This window comes from Melozone crissalis, unplaced genomic scaffold, assembly GCF_028551555.1.
Source record: "Melozone crissalis strain CALT ecotype California unplaced genomic scaffold, PUWL_Pcris_2 ptg000035l_1, whole genome shotgun sequence".
NCBI lineage: Eukaryota > Metazoa > Chordata > Aves > Passeriformes > Passerellidae > Melozone > Melozone crissalis.
The window spans coordinates 8,644,601-8,662,499 of NW_026535813.1; positions in this window are offsets into that span (position 1 = coordinate 8,644,601).

Below are 17,899 nucleotides of genomic sequence, written 5' to 3' on the forward strand. Positions count from 1 at the left end.
TTATAGGCCTTAGCTGAACACTAGGTGTTAAAATACCTCTATGTAACCAAACAAATGGTGTAAAGTGATCATGTCATTCCCCTTTCTGTTGACTGAATTGTCCAAGTGATAAAATAACCGTAACACAAACCAGAGGACAATTAGAAAACACCATATTAAATTTAGGGAGGCCCCACCAAATCCTTATCAGAGGATGTGAAATAACAGGATGGAGACACAAGAAGGAATAAAATATGACCTGACACACAGGATGTCATGCAGATAAGCAGGAGTGTGAAGACGCCAAACAAAGGAGTTCTCAAAACATCACAAAGTTTGAAAGAATGTTTGAATAATGTATGAAATCCATGAATATGCATGTACCTCAGAGATTATGCAACTGTGTAAAGATAACACTGTCTGTATGCACTGGTGTGTTCTTTGGCTGTTCGCCAGGAGCATCCCAGCACTGGACTTTTGCCTTTTTTTAATCCCTTACTAAACTTTTAAAAAATTCTTTATCTTGTACTCTGTTTTTCAAAATTTTGGAGGCTCCACCGAGATAAGATCCCAAGTCCCTGAGGTTCCAGGGGGTCCTGGGTGGTCGGCACCCCACTGAGTTCCAGTGGACCGCTCTCCTGTCCCAAAGGACCATGGGTTAACCCTCAGTCAGTGGGATAAAACGACACAAAGTTAGAAAAGGGAGGCAAAACTCCCAAAGAAACCACAGCAACTTTTAAATCTGTGCACGAAGACTCAGACGGGTGAGTATACCGTAAAAAAAGAGTCAGGGGAAAATCCACATGTGTGTGTGTGTGGTTGAGATATGGACAGGGCAGCCCCTAACCACAAAGCAAATGAGGAATCCTGATCAAACCGAATTTTCGGTCTTGCGCGACTTGGGCGGTCACCAAAGAGACACAGTAAATGTCGGAGGCTGAGTGCAAATCTGGAATAAGGGAAATTTTAGCCACTTTGCAGTTAAAACGGGAATTAAGGGATTGAAGAGGAAAGGGATTGCCTGCAATTTTAACTGCAGAAATCCAAATTCCAAGGTAGTACTGCAGTCGACCCATGTCTGATATCCTATAGGAATCTAGGTTATATTGGAGGGTTAGGATAGTTAAAAGGTTGATGTAGAGCCTGCAAAAGGCAAGAGGATGAGGGCCTAAGCCCCAATATATCCTTGAGGCATGACTGGTTTGGCTGATCTGGAGTGTTTAGTTGCTAAGTAGAGAAACACTGCCTGAGAGACGTGAAAAACTGATTAGGTCTGCTTGACAACAGAGCTTTTAAGAACCTTGTAGCAGAGCCTTTGAAGTTCATGTATGTATTGGGGGTTTCATAAGTAGGCCAGTAGTGGGAGAAAATTTTAAGTTTGGGGAATTTTAGAGGGGTGAAAGATGATTTTTGGGAAGAAGGGCATTGTGTAACTAATAAGCATTTTTAAAGGAATATCAGAACCTAACTCAACAACAAGAGTAGCTTATTATTGTGTAAATGTGTGTGAGGTGTATGTGTATGTCCCTTGTTTCATGTGACTGGCCAGAGAAAAGCGAAGTGCTTGTTGTAGTATTTTATAATAAAATTTTTGTGGTTTTTGTATGAGTGCAACTTTATGTTTGAGTTCTGGACCTGGGCGTGAGCCTTGAGTCTTGTGTGAGTGTAAAACCTGTCATAAGAGGTGGGACTGTACCACTTCATACAGGAGTACCTGGTGTCGGGAGTGTTGTAGGGTAGAATTTGGAATCAAATTTCAGACAATAAATTTCTTAATTTCTGTAGGACATGAACAAGTAGGTATCCCAAGAATAGGAAAAGCCTGGAGGGAAGCAGAAGCTGAGTTACGACAGGCAGAGATCGTTAAATTAGTGTGTGTAAAACGGTATTTAGTTCCTAGGGTTTAGACTATATCTGAGGAGAATTGGGAGAAAACCTGTAAAGAGTGCATACTTAGATTCACTTGGAAGCTAAGAAAAAAGGAAGGCCACCGGGGTGGTGCAGGAGGTGCTGGGACAAACTAATAAGAATGGGACACAAAGTAAGCAAAAACAAAGCACCCATAGATATACCTCCCCATAGCCCCCTTAGTATAAGTTGGAACAATGGGAGCATAACCTTCACACAAAGAATAAAAATAAGATCAAAATGATACATTATTGTATGATCGAGTGGACCAAAGAAGACAGAAGATCAGACCATTTATTTCGGCCCCTACATGGGTCTTTTGAAAGGAAATGTGCCAAGCTTTAAATACTTATGTAAATGACAAGAAAGCTGCCAGCCAAGAAGAAAAAGATTATGCCACTTGCTGGGGGAAGGTATGATATAAGGATGTCCTTGAACCAGGTCTTTTAAGCTCTTGGAGATCTATATCACACCCGAGATAGCTCAGCCATCTCAGATGGCATAAAATCAGCAGGATGGCTTCTGAGGTAGTGTTGCAAACAGAAAAGTTTTAATAAAAGGCAAAAAAACAAAGCTCTTTACAGAGAAAACCCAAGCCAGGGAAAGAGGCTCTTGCTCCTGGTAAAACACCTCACAAAAGTAATTATTTCCTTTTGTTCTCTTCTTTTTCTAGTAAATTGCTTAGGCAGGACTTTTTGGCTTCTGTCCAGTTGGCTATCCTTAAATTTGAGGTGAAGTCCCCAAGGTCCTATTGAGACAGAGTAAAAATCCATTTTGAATTAGGTAAAATGTCTAGGAGAGGTGAAAAGTCTGTGAGGCCAAAGCTTAAGGGGAAAACTACAGGGCAGAGATAGTGAGGAGACAGAGAGAAAAAACAGAAACGATCACAAGGTCGATCTGCCCTGACCTACAAATTCTTTTGATAAAGAGGAACTGGCGATAAATGTCACGCGGAATGAATATGTATGAACCTATTGTGAAACTGTATGCATACGTATTTGGAAGGGGAGATAAAAGGAGACCTGAAATCCTCAGAGGTAAGCATGCCTTTTAAGGAGAGCATCCTCCGCATGCATCCGGAGCTGTAATAAACACACCAAGCTTTACAACTTTTATAAAGTTGTGAGGTTTCTTCTTTTCTCCACAAAACATTATGGCGAGCCAAGCCAGGAGTTCTCTGTCCCCACAGGGGCAGGGGGGATAGACGGACCTCCAAGGCGCGCCCTAGGATTCTTTTTCCTGGTGGGGCTCCGCTCATCTCGACTTGCCTCCTGTAAGGACTGACAAGACCTGCTGGCTGCGGAGGAAGATACGGTATGTACTGAGGGGCCCCTGGGGGGGAAAAGAGAGTTAGGGAGTAAATCACTCAGAGACGTCTGGGTACAGCTGATGGAGCAGCTGTATTAGAAACGGGGTTCATCATTCTAAAAGAGCAGACCGCTAGTGACCCTGGGGGTGGGTCGGGTGAACCCATGTATGTGTGTATTGGGGGTTCATTGTTCTGATAGAGCAGAACTGCTGAACCCGTGTGTGTTTTGTTTGTGTGTGTGTGTATGGTTTCCATACACTATGTTGCTGTACGGTTAATGCACTGTGTGGTCAGTGCACTGTGTTTGTAATCGTGCAAGTGTATAAGTGTATGGTGTATAAAAGAGAATGAATCTACAGTGCCCTACAGTGCGGGGGGGTGAGTACTACCCGTGTTTGAAGCAGCCGAGTGAGGCCTGAGGTGCTGGCTGCAGCAGGCTGTGGGGGCAGGGAGAGAAGTGCCCCACGGAGAAGCGAGTGGAGGAACGTCAGTGATGGTATTTATTGTGTTTAAATGTAGTGATTTGTGTAGATTTGGTACATTTTAACCGTGAGTACGAGCTCAGAGAGTTCCTTTGCCCTGGATGTTTGTACTTGATCTCTAGACTGTGTGCTGTTATTCTGATTGTGTCCAGAAAAAACTGATGTGAGTAAATGCTGAATTATGGTACGCTGTGTTGTGTTGACAAGAGCGGGCACTTTGAGAGATACGCCCTGTGGTTTTGTGTGGTGATTTTCTTCCACTGCATTGTGGTAATTTGATTCTCAGATTGTATAGTGGTGTTTGTAGAGATTTTAAGATTTTGTATGCAAGAGGAGTAGCATTTTACACAGAAGAACTATAGTAAGGTGATTTATGCTTAACTACGATAAAGCAAATTAAAGGAATTCCAAGAATTCTCCCCCTCACAGCAATTCAAGCCTTGGCTCTAGTGAATTTGAGATAAAGGGGGGGGGTGCATGTGTGTTTGTGTCTGTGGGCATATCAGAGGTTCGGCTAGGACAAGCACAGCCTTTTTGCAAAGCAGTAAAACAAGTGTGACTAGACAGTGCTTAATTAGATTGTGCAAGAAGAGAACTAGAAAAGACTGATATTTTGTAAAACAGAGTTGAGATAGAAGATATTAATTAGTTTACCATAGCAAGTCTGGACTGGGAACAGCCTGCTGTAGGGATTCAAAGTTCTCTGTAACAAACAGAATAGCCTGCCTTTGTGGGCAATTCCTCAGAGCTTTTGGTGCATCAAGAGGCTGGCACGCTGCGTGAGGTGACAGTGGCTGTCCCCTGAGCACAGGGACAGCTCTGGCTGCCCCGTCTCCCCAGGGAACACGGGAATGACCTGTGGGCAAAAGCTGGATGTGCAGGTATTATTGCAGTGCGGTGTTTGTGAGAAACGCTGGTATTGCTGTTCTAATAAGCATCAGGGCACATGCCCCTGAGTGTAAATCAAAGGTTTCTGATCAAGCTGATTCAGAACCTAAGATCTTAAGGCTCGTGTGTGGAAATCACATCTGATACCTGCCACCTGGAGCTGTGTGTGTGTAGGAGGAAGGCTGAGAAACTACTCTGAAGCTTTGTAAAGAGAAGTTTGGGTGGAAGCGAGATAGGGCAAGGAGAAGGAGATAATGAGAACTGACCAGAGCAAAGAGGTTCCTAAATTAGCCCCTTTTAGGAGGGGCTCACTGGGAGAAGGCTGCCAGTAGGAGCAGCTCAGAAAATAAAAAGATTTATAATACTTCATTGCAGTTAGTACTGTTTTAAAATAGGAAGATAAATGGGATGGGGTTTTTGTATGCTGAAATGTCTTTTTGTTTTAAGAAATCACCCAGAATGGCAAAGAGACTGTGAGATCAGACCGCCCTCTGGTCTTGGCCCTTGAAAAGGAAAACAAGGCAAAGAGAAAGCAAATCAAACGTGTTGTTCAGCATACAGCATAAGAGAGCAACGTATGAAGTCAAACAAAGATTATCATGCTGAAATGCAAAGCGATTACAGTTGGCAAAATGAGTACATATGATTTGTTAAAGGCCCCTCCCAAGGTAAGGGAGGAAGGATAAAAATGACCTCCCCAAAAGGGAAGAATTTTAGTCGACACAAGGGCCATATATACAGTTTTCAATAAAGCTTTAGTACCTGTGGAGAATGTTTATGTTGTAGTATGGGGAACAACTGAACAACTGGCCAGACTGAGAAGGCATACTTTTGCAAACCTTTAAAGTAACATGGGTACCGTGTGTACTTAGAAGCTTTTGTACAATTCGCTCAATTTGCTAAACATTCTCAAATGAGAAAGGTTACTCTGGAGGCAGATGATATAAAGATGTTAGGCTTAATATTAACAGACACTGAAATTAAGAAAGACACTAGTAAGGAGATATTAGAATAAGTAAGTAAGTGTTTTCAAGGGTATGGGCCTCTGCTGTACCAGGGAGAGTGAAAAATACCCCCCCATGGCAATCAAGCTTAAGGAAAGAAAACAACCAGTGAGAGTTGAGTAGTACCCTCAAAAGGAAGATAAGGAAGGAATCAGCCCAATAATTGATAGTACTGGGTTAAGGGCTCTCCATAAGATAACACAGAATTTATACCCTGTGGTAGCAAATCCACATACTTAACTAACTTGTTTCACACCTGAGCTAACCTGGTTCACTGTTTTGGGCCAAAGAGATGCCTTCTTTTGCCTCCGTATCAATGAAGCCAGCCAGAAAATTTTTGCATTCAAACACAAGCTCACATAGTCTGTGTGCCTGAAGGCTTCAAAATTCCCCACTCCGATTGGAGAACAGCTTGCAAAGACCCAGAGTCCCGGGAAGCTCCACAAGAAGAAAGGAGGCTGTTGCAGCACGTGGATGATCTTCTAGTAGCCACTCGGACAAGGGAAGCGAGAGAAGCCTGGATGGTAAGCCTTTTGAATTTTCTAGGACTCCAAGGATACAGAGTCTCAAAGAAAAAGGCACAGGTAGTGACACAGAAGGTAATCTACCTGGGGTAAGAAGTGAGTGCTGAGCAGCAGACTTTAAGGCAGGGAAGCCATATGCCAAACCTTGAAACCCCAGACAACGAAGAAACTCTGAACCTTCTTAGGCATGGTAGGGTAGTGCCAGCTGTGGGTTTATAATTTTGGACTGTTCGCCAGACCCCTCTATGCTCTTATTGCCAATGGAAACTGAGATCTCCAGTGGACAAAAGACGCCACACGGGCCTTTCGCCAGCTAGAGAGAGTGCTCTCATGTCAGCTCCAGCTTTGAAACTTCCAGATGTAAGTAAAGCACCTTTTCTATTTTTCCACGCAAGGAATTGCCCTGGGAATATTGGCTCAGGACTTGGGCCCATACTGAAGGGCAGTCGCTTACTTCTCTAAGCAACTAGGTGCAACAGCCAAAGGATGGCCAGGTTGCCTCAGAGCTGTAGCAGCAGTTGTGCTGAATATTCAAGAGGCACCCAAGTCTACCCTAGGACAAAAATGACTGTGCTAGTGTCTCACACAGTGTCCGCAGTACTGGAAGTAAAGGGTGGCCACTGGCTTTCACCACAGAGGTTTCTGAAATACTAGGCCATCATAGTAGAGCAAGATGATGTAGAGATCGTGGTGACTAACATTGTCAACCCAGCCTCTTTTCTCAGTGGAAATCAAGGAGAAGCAGTACACCATGATTGCCTAGAGACCATTGAAGCTACCTACTCCAGCCGCCCGGACTTAAAGGACACTCCTCTGGATGATGCAGAGACCTGGTTCACTGACAGGAGCAGCTACATTACCAGTGGAAAGCGACATTGCAAAGTACACAGTGACTACCTGCAGAAAGGTAATAGAGTCTGGACCCTTACCAACAGGTACCTCTGCACAGAAGGCTGAGATAAATGCATTGACCCATGCCTTAGAAACAGCAAAAGGCATTCAGAGTTGTGCATGCACATGGAGCCATCTGGAAGGAGAGGGGACTGCTGACCTCACAGGGAAAGAAGAGACAATCCAGCTGCTGGAAGCAGTTCAGCTACCTGAAAAAGCATATTAAGGCACACCAGAGAGTGAGCTTAAAATTGGAGGAAAGGAATGAGCTGGCAGATGGAGAGGCAAAGAAAGCAGCAAAGGGTGAGGTACAGATTTTCCTTGAAGGTAAGCCAGAATACAATAATACTAATCAAAAGAGACGTACAACTACAAGGGGTGGGCTACCATTGAAAGAGAGCTAGTAATCCCTTCCCATTTTCGTGGTTACTAGTGAAGGAAGGGCACTAGAAAACACATTAGGGCCTAACTACTTAAAAGCCTTTTATAGAGTGTGGCTCCTTTCTCAAAATGACCAAGGCTGCCAGTGATACAGAATGCATTGAAATGAAGTGTTGACTTTGAAGTAGTAATTTCCACAGGCTTTCTAGAACATACATCTGATTGAAAGAATCGTTGTCAGGAATTTACATGCCACTATCACTCAGGTAAGCCGACAATGTGATCCTTGCCTCCAGATTAACTCCAAAAATACCCCCAAGCCAAAACTCGTTCAGACTGGGAGAGGCCATGGGCCTGTACAGCAGTGGCAAATTACCTTTTCAGAACTCCCAAGGAAAGGGGGGTATCAGCATTTACTGGTATTGATAGATACATTTTCAGGGTGGCCAGAAACATTCCCCACCAGAACTGTCAAAGCTCAAGAGGTGACCAGATTATTTTTACAAGAAATAATACCACGCTTCAGAGTTCCAGCCACGATATCCTCAGATTAAGAATCATATTTCATTTCCAAAGCAGTGCAACAGATTAGTGGCCACCTGGGCATAGATTAAAAACTTCACACTCCATACTGCCCCAATCAAGTAGCCAGGTAGAGAAAATGAATCATTTGATTAAGCAGCAGATTGTAATACTGGGGCAAAAAGTTAATCTACCCTGGCCCCAGGCTCTTCCACCAGCACTACTGCAAATTCGAACTAAACCTTGAGCTAAAGGAATGCTGAATCCTTTTGAAATGCCTTTGAGAAGACCATATAGAATACAAAGGGAATTTTCAGAATGTCCACGTACGTGGTGGCTTTAAGCAAACAGCTCAGAGAAATTGAGAAACATGTGGCTGGAACTCAGGGCAGGGAGTTAGATAGCCTGGGGATGATGTATATGTTAAGTCTCTTACAGAGAAGACTTCGGAACCACGGTGGGAGACACCACTGCAAGTACTTCTCACCACCTTCACTGCAACCAAAATCAAGGAGCAGAATGCCTGGATCCATCACTCTGGAGTGAAGAAAGCCCTAGAAGTCCCTTGGAGAGTGATACCAGATGAGAATGAACTGAGACTAAAACTTACTCGGGCAAAATGAGCATATTGCTCATACTTTAGTTTTAAGAATTGTTTTGCATGTAATTATAGCTGAAGTTTTAGAACTAGAGAGTACCTCTATCCAAAGCAATGCTGAATGGCCTTGGTCCCAGGCTTTTAATCAGTATACTGGATCCATGGGAAAACCTTCTGAGGTAAAAGATTTAAACCTATCCACTGTACTAATTCACGGGGATCAGGTATATGAGGAGCAGGAATGGCAGGAACAGGAACTGTGGACACTTCAAGGTATCAGAGGAGAAGAAATCAAGGTAGGGTGCCGCATGATAAATGGGACGGCTTATGAGAGACCAAATGAAATTAGTGTTGTAACCTCTCCTGGTGTAGATGAACACCAGGAAGTCTGTGATAGCCTCAGTGAATCAGACTGTTGGTGTAATTTCACCTTGATACAGCCTGTAGAAGTGACCTGCCTTTGAGCTCGAGTTGCTATCACACTTTCATTTGAATTCAAAGTGGACACTGCACTTTTTACCACAGCAGGGCCTTATACAACCCATACTAGTTCAGACTCTACCCAAACTTGAACCAAAGTGTATGAAATAGGCCTCTAGGTAGTAAAGAATGTGAGTGAACAACAGCTATTATTCAATCCAGAATGGTCTCTCAAACGTGTGGAGTTGATAATGCAAATTAACATCTCAAAAATCCAACCAGCCTGCTCCTCCTTCCTAAAAACATCCTTTGAGGGCTGGACAACATGGTTACAAAGACAGGCATATCTCAGGAGGAGAACAAGAAAGGATCTAACTGGCATATTAGGGACAAGATTAGGAGTTTTAAATAGAATTCATTCAGAAATACTGATGAATAAACTGGCCACTGCAGCAGGTAGCCTAACAAAATTGAAGCAGCCTTTACAGTCATCTCTATTGGCATTAAGAACTAGCCAGTGGCAGATTTCAAAAGTACTGCCAAAGTAAGGAAGTATGAAAAGGCCGGGGACCAAGACCACAAGTTAATAGTAGAAGCACTTAGTACAGTTCAAGATAATGTGTCTTTAGCTTTCAGTTGTATACAAGCACAGCTATGGATGCAGGCAACAGCAACTCTGATCATACGGGAAGGGGGTGAAGGTAATTTTCCATCTGAAATTCGGAAAATTGTGTGGGATAATGCAATTGATTTTGAAAGGAAGTTTCAATCCTGGTGGACTATGGCGAATTTCACCTATGATACTGTTTCTAATGTGGCCACTGCCTTTGTGCTTACCATACGTAATGTCACTGTTTATGTTATCCATTCCATCATTGCCCTAGGATTAAACCATGAAAAAACAATACTCTACCCTTCAGAACATAGAGTGTGGGCACGAAAGATGAATGAAAAGTGGCAGACAGTAAACTTAGAATCCTGCATTACTAGAGAACAGATGGGATTCATTTGTGAAAGCAATACTATTAATGCTCTGGATGTGTGTTTGGACACTGAACAGAGTATTTGTCACTTTGAAATTCATCCAGTCACTGACCAGAAAACTGTGCTCATATATACTGGGAAAGGGTGTATGCTTGAGAACTGCTTGTGCTGCTGTACAAATTGATAGCAATGATGTTATTCTGTCTAGTAGAAATCATTCTAATTTCTGTATTTGTAATTTTGTTAAGATTATAGGGTGTGATTTTTCGTATTCGGTACCAGTGACATCCCACCAACTGATCAAAACCAATTACACAATGTATCACAGACTGTCACCTACCCCTATTGGGTGTTTCACTTACATTAGTGAAACAATTAATTAAGCACCAAGACCTATTGGAAATCTTGAAGGAAATCCAAGAAAGTGGAAAGAAAACCTTAATTACTGTCCAACATGATACAAAAGAGATAACCAGAGTTCCACAAAGAGTAAAACAAAATATGGATCATCACTGGTGGGATGTGAGCTTTTGGTGGTCACCAACTGCAAATGGAATCTTTAATAAGTTGTGCCACCCCATTGTAGTTTTGCTAATATTAGTTGGGATAAGCTTGGGATTATCTATTTTACTGTTAATTTGGAACTGGAGAATACTATAACGCATAGCTGTACTAACCTCTTTGTCAAACGTACATGGTGAAGCATTAAAAGACACTTATTGTCGTGAGTGTTCTCATTAAGTAAAAGAATTTACTTATTTCCTAGGAAAGGGGGGAATGAGACAGAGTAGAGATCCATTCTGAATTAGGTGAAGTGTCTAGGAGAGGTGAAAAGTCTGTGAGGCAGAAGCTGAAGGAAAAGCTGCATGCCAGAGACAGCAAGGGGACAGAGAAAAAAAAACCAGAAACGACCACAAGGTCAATTTGCCCCCGACCTAGGAATTCCTTTGATAAAGAAGAACTGGTGCTAAATGTCACGCGGAATGAATATGTATGAACCTATTGTGAAACTGTATGCATATGCATTTGAAAGGGGGATAAAAGGAGACCTGAGGTCTCCAGGGGTACGCATGCCTTTTGAGAAGGATTTCCTCTGCATGTGTCCAACGCGCGTGCCGTTATAAAAACATACCGAGCTTTACAACTTTTATGAAGTTGTGAGATTTCTTCTTTTCTCCGCAAAACAGTTTACTACAGTTAACTCATGCTTACATGAGTTAACTATTGTGAGAAATGACCCTCACTTCTGTTGTAGTGTGTTTTTAAATTTCTTGTTTTGTTCCCCCATTTTATGTATTATTCCCCCCCTGTTCTTTGTAAGATGGTTCTTCCCCCTCCAGTTTTCCCGCCACAGAGCCTTTGGCAGTTATGTTACTATGGTTACCCCTGCCCCTGTTAATTGTCAATCTCCCAAGTTACATAACTGCTCCTCCCTTATCCCACCATATAAGTAAAGTTTTCCTCCTCCCTGAGCCCAGTCAATCACCCCCCACTCCTCCCTGCTTTCTAGAACATTCTTCTCTCTGGGGGTTGTGGTTGGCTGACGTCCCAGGACCCCTCCTTTGTTCTATGTCTATTGGATAAGTTCTTGTGTCAGTTTTCTTATGTACCTCCCCACATGTTCCCCTATTGGTTAGCTGGGCTTCCCTTCCCGTCTCCACCCCTTCCCTGTAAAACTCTGTCTCCCCCCGTGTTCGGGGCCATTTTGCTGTGGGTTTTTCCACCTGTTGGTTTGCCCTGTGCTGCATGTGGGCTCTTCAATAAACCGATGTTTTACCCCCAGCAAGTGGTCGCCTCCTCTCTCGTCTCGTCCAGCGTGAACCCAAGTCCGCAATCCAGCCCAGCCCGAGGCCAGGACGCCAAGGGGGGCTGGCTTCCAAAGCGCAGGAGCGTTGGCCGCTTTACCCCTTCAGCTAGCCAGACTTAGGGCCATGTACGCCCTCGCGCAGTTTGGCGACCAACGTTGGGGCCGACAAAGTGGACTTTTGACCACGGACTGGACCCTGCGGAGTTGGGATTTACTTACCCTCTGGACACCAGACTATCCCGGGTAGTAGCAGGCTTCGTTTTAGGAGCAGCGCTCCCCGGCGGAAGGGAGTCGGGACTCCTTGCACCCTCAGAGGACGACTCCCCAAGACGAGTGACCCTCGCCTGGTTTTTTCTTTGTCGCCGCTGCAGGATTAGTGAGTTCGGGCCCCGTTCTGGGGACTCTCCGGCTTCCCCTCTGCCTTTTTAACTTTCCCAAGGGGTATATGCCCTGCGTTGGGGACCTACCCCCCGCCTTCTCTCCTTGAGGTTTTTCCTCTCCCCCGCGCCGTTTTTGTTTTCTCTTCCCTTTGGGTGCCGGATTTCCCCAGACGTGGGGCCGGACCCATCACCCAATTTCCTTTTTTCCCTCCAGCTGTTTACCCAGACTTTGGGGCAGTGGGGGGGGGCAGGGGCCGGCGGCGGGCGGCTCATTGTTTAAGTTCTCGTTGTTTCCCGGGCGTGCGGTTGCATCATCAGAGGATTTTCCCCCTTTCTAGTGGTAGCAGTTTCTGCTCTAGAAAGGTGCAATGGGTGCCAGCTTGGGAAAATCCCAGAAGGAGGTTTATTATGTTGTGAAGGGTTTGTTGCTTGGGGGTGGTCAAAAAGCCCGCGAGCCGGAGTTAAAATGTTTCGTTAAGTGGGTATTTTCTAGGTTTTCCGAGGTCTCCCCGGAACGCATAAAAGAGCCGCGGTTTTGGGCAACCGTTGTGGCAAAATTAGAAGAGGCCATAAATTCCGGGGAGACAAAACTGGCCACCGTGGCGTATTGCGCGCGCAGAGTGCATGCGACACTCCGCGCGCCTATGGAGCCTAAGAAAAGTCCCGCGGGTTCTGGTTTGTCCCCTCGTTCTCCTCGTTCAGTTGCCCTTGTCCCCCAAACCTTTCCCTCGTCCCGTAGGCAGGAGCCCTCGAGGGGGATTTTGAGGGCCGACCAGAGGCAGGGGGTCCATCCTGCCCCTGCTCCCCCTCGACCGGCTCGGCCTCCCCCTTCGAGGAGCCCTGGCCAGGCTCCTTCTCTTCCCTTACCCTCTACCCCGGTCCCCAAGTCCCCGGTTTCAAACCCCAAAGTTGTTCGGTTTTGCGAAGACCCTCAAAAGGGGTCCCTTGGTGCCCGAGATGGCGGCGGCCACGCGGCCGCTCCCACCAGGGCTCTTTCTTCTCCTCCTAACCCTTTCCTCCCTGATGCCAACCCCTTCCTTCCCCTGGACCCAACCTCTTTTTCGGTCGTCCCTCCCCCATCTCTTCCCTCTGCTCCTTCCATTTCTCTGCCCTCCGATCCTCCGTCGGCTCCTCCCCAGGTTCCTCCCCCGGTTCAGCCCCCTGTTTACTCCTCCCCTGCTCCACCTTCATACTCTGCTCCGCCTCCGAACTCCATCAAGGAGGCAGAGAGGGGCGGTGTGCCGCGCCCACTCCCTCGCCCTGCCCCATTGCCAGACCCCGCCTCAACCTCCTCCAACTCCGGTTCCCACGCTCCCCCTTCCGGTTCTCACGCCTTGTGTTTGGGGTGGGGGGGGATGGATGACTGGAAGCCGGGGCAGGCGCCTTTATTGGAAGCCCCTCCGGTTACGTACCACCTCAGCGGGGAGGGGAGCCCTCAGGCCCAGTGGGTGCCTTTAGCACAGGCCCGGATTAAGGAACTGTGCAAGGCGCAGAAGGACTACCCCCGCGAGTCTGAATACTTCTGGGGTATGCTCCGGAATGCCCTTGCACAGGGAGATCTGGTGCCGGCGGACCTGAGGGCCCTTTCCTCCAGTTTAACAAGACCCATGGAGTTTAGGGTCTGGGTGGGGGAATGGAGGAGGGAGATAGTGGAGGTTCTCCCGATTCTTTGGGGGAATCCTTCAGTGTCTCATGATGTGGACGGTTTGGCAATTTCCCAAGAACATCTTTTGGGCGAGGGACAGTGGGCAGAGGGGGCAGCTCAAGCAAAGGCATTGTTCCCACCTCAGCTTGTAGAGACCGCTAAGGCAGCAGAGCGGGCCTTTTATAAGCTAGAGGTGGTGACCTCCCAATGGGAGGACGATGAAGTCCGGCAGGGGCCGCAAGAGCCTTACATGGTTTTCATCGAGCGCCTCTACAGATACGTGGAGGCGCAGGCGACCGGGGATGACGACAGGGAGAAGATGCTCTGGAGGATGGCGTATAGCAACGCCAACCTAGAGTGTCGGAAGGCCATCAGGAGGCTCCCTCGAAGTCCCCGGCCCACGGTGGAGGCCATGATAGAGGCCGTGGTAGGCCAGGTATCCCTACCATCGCGGCCTAAAAGAGCCTCAGTGGCTTTTGCGGAGGACCCCGAACCGGACTTCTTTGATATAGAAGCTGCCCCCGTTGCCAGACCCCCAACACCCGGGTCCGGCAGAAGATCAACGGCCACCCACCCCTGCCACCTCTGTGGCAAGACAGGGCATTGGATGCCCCAATGCCCGATGCGATTAGATTATTTAGAGTATAGAAGGAAGCGGGAAAGGGAAGAGAGTAAGGGCACAAAAAACTAGGCCCGGAGCGCAGCCCCTCCCTGCGCGAAGACAAAAATGCGGCAGGCCACTTAACAACAAGCGGGGAGGGAGGAGACGAGAGAGAGCCGCCAACATTTGCTTTGCCAGACTTGACTGACTTATCTGATGTGACTACACCAATCTGTGGTACTGTACCTGCGCTTAACACCATGTCCTCTGTTTCCCCCTACAGGCTGCAGCTAGCTAGGGACTTTTATCTCCCTAGTAGTGATATCCAGCTGGTGTCTGTCAACCTGCAACACCCGGGTCGCTGGAGGAAACTTGGACGTTGCAGGTGGACCGTCGTTGGGGACACAAAGCACACACCGCGAGACATTCACATCGTCCCTGGTCTGGTAACTACCGACCGGGACCGTTTCGCGGTAGGGCTGTACTGTGTCCGACCCCCACTCTTCCTCCCTAAGGGACAGATCATTGCCCAGGCTATTCCGGTTCCAGAGAAAGATCATTGGAAGAACTCCGTGGAGAAGACATCGCCTCCGACAGTAGCCTGGGCACAGCTGGTGGGGAGGGAGAAGCCCTGCCTGACTTGTCAGCTCTCGTTGGGCGGGGACAAAAAGATCGTGAGGGGTCTTTTGGACACAGGTGCGGATGTGACGATCATTCCCTCTCGGGAGTGGCCGTCACATTGGGACTTGCAAAGCGCTGCGGGCACGATCTCAGGTGTTGGGGGCCTTCAATTGGCCAATCAATCTAAGAGCATTGTGCAAATTAAGGGGCCCGATGGGCAATTGGCCTCTATACGCCCGTTCGTTTTAGATTACACCGAGCCTCTCTGGGGAAGGGACCTACTAGCCCAGTGGGGAGCCAGAATCGACCTCCCAAAGGCTCCCCAGGTTTTTCGGGCAGTGGCCACTGAGGAGCGCCAGACCTGGAAGCTGAATTGGCTGTCAGATAAACCAGTACAGGTCTTGCAGTGGCCACTCAACAACCAAAAATTAAAGGCGCTCAATGAGCTCGTTCAGGAGCAGTTACTGAAAGGCCACCTGGTGGAGACAATGTCACCTTGGAACTCCCCAGTGTTTGTCATTAAGAAGCCTAATAAGGACAAGTGGCGGCTCCTGACCGATCTCCACCAAATTAACGAACAAATAAGTGACATGGGTCCTCTTCAGCCAGGGATGCCCTCCCCAGCAATGCTCCCCCAAAACTGGAATTTGGCAGTTATAGATATAAAAGATTGTTTTTTCCAGATTCCCCTGCACCCAGACGATGCCCCGCGCTTTGCGTTCACGGTTCCGTCCATCAACCGTGAGTCCCCAGCCAAGCGCTATCATTGGCAAGTGCTTCCGCAAGGCCTTAAGAACAGCCCTGTGATCTGCCAATGGTATGTCGCTTCGCTGCTGTCACCCATACGTACAGCCCTCGGGGATGCCGTCATCATCCACCATTACATGGACGACATCCTCGTGTGTGCGCCCGACCACAGTCTGCTTGCCCATGCACTTGACCTGACAACCAATGCGTTGGTTGCTGCAGGGTTCGAGCTCCAGCAGGACAAAATTCAGCGGATGCCACCTTGGAAATACCTGGGCCTCGAAATCACAAAGCGGACCATTGTTCCACAGAAATTGGCTATCAGGACAAAAGTCCAGACCCTAGCGGATATCCATCAGCTGTGTGGGTCTTTAAATTAGGTGAGACCCTGGCTAGGCATTTCAACTGAGGACCTAGCCCCCCTTTTCAATTTGTTGAAAGGGGGAGAGGGGCTGAGTTCCCCTAGGGCTCTCACCCCAGAGGCAGGGGTGGCCTTGGAGAAGATACAGAAAGTTATTTCGGCCAGGCAGGCCCACCGTTACCATCCGGGCCTGCCCTTCAAATTTATTATACTGGGAAAATTGCCACACCTCCATGGCATGATACACCAGTGGGACACCAGTGTAAAGGACCAGGGGCTGGGTGACCCCCTCTTAATTATAGAGTGGGTGTTCCTCAGCCACCATCGGTCCAAAAGAATGACACGGCCACAGGAGTTGGTAGCCGAACTGATCCTCAAAGCGAGATCGAGGATCAGGGAGCTGGCGGGGTGTGATTTCGCATGCATACATATCCCAATTAAATTAGAATCGGGCCAACTTAAATTAAAGACCTTTGAAGAACTGCTGCAAACTAATGAATACCTGCAGTTTGCACTAGATAGCTACACTGGGCGCATCGCAGTAGATCGGCCGGCCCACAAATTATTCAATTCGGAGTTTAAATTATCGCTGAAAAAGGTTCAGAGCAGGGTGCCACTGGATGCCTTGACAGTTTTCACAGACGCGTCTGGAGCATCCCACAAGTCAGTGATGACTTGGAAGGATCCTCAGACTCAGCAGTGGGAGACCGATGTTGTTGTTATGGAGGGCTTTCCACAAGTTGCTGAGTTGGACACAGTCGTCCGGGCATTCCAGAGGTTCCCTGGGCCTTTTAATTTGGTTACAGATTCTGTGTATGTCGCAGGTGTAGTGTCTCGAGCTGAGTCTGCGGTTCTTCAAGAGGTCACCAACAAAAGATTATTTGAGTTGCTTAACAGGCTCGTCGAGCTAGTCTCCCACCGCGAGCACCCTTTTTATGTTATGCATGTGAGATCACATACTGATCTGCCCGGGTTTATTGCGGAAGGCAACCGTCGTGCCGACTCTTTGGCCGCGGCTGCTGTTACGCAGGCCCCTGTCCCAGACGTATTCAGCCAGGCTAAGATCAGTCACGAACTTTTCCATCAGAATGCGCCTGGCCTGGTCCGGCAATTCAATCTGACGCAGGATCAGGCCAAGGCGATAGTGGCCACATGTCCCCAGTGCCAATATGATCAGATGCCTACTGTGGCCTCGGGGGCCAATCCCCGAGGTTTGGCAAGCTGCGAGGTGTGGCAGATGGACGTGACACATATCCCATCTTTTGGTCGATTGTGTTACGTCCATGTCTCAGTTGATACCTTCTCTGGGGCTATCTATGCTTCTGCCCACACAGGCGAAAAGGCAGCGGATGTCCAGAAGCATTTGCTTCAGGCATTCGCTGTCTTGGGCATCCCTAGGGCCCTAAAAACAGACAATGGCCCGGCGTATACCTCCAAGGAGCTGCGGAGCTTCCTGCAGCAATGGGGAATAGTCCATAAGACCGGCATCCCCTATTCCCCAACAGGCCAAGCCATGGTGGAGAGGGCCCACCAGAGCCTTAAGAAGATCTTATCCCAGCAACAACCGGCAATGAAGGTGGAGACCCCCCACGTCCGGCTGTCAAGAGCATTGTACACGCTTAACTTTCTAAATTGCTCTTTTGACAGCCAAAATCCTCCAGTGGTCCGGCACTTCGGCAGTCACCAGCAGCTGCAGCCTAAAGCCAGGCCACCGGTTCTTGTAAAAGATCCGGAGACCTGGCGGACGGAGGGCCCCTTTGACCTGGTGACCTGGGGGAGGGGATATGCCTGCGTGTCCACTCCCTCAGGCCCCAGGTGGATTCCATCTAAGTGGGTCAGGCCCTTCG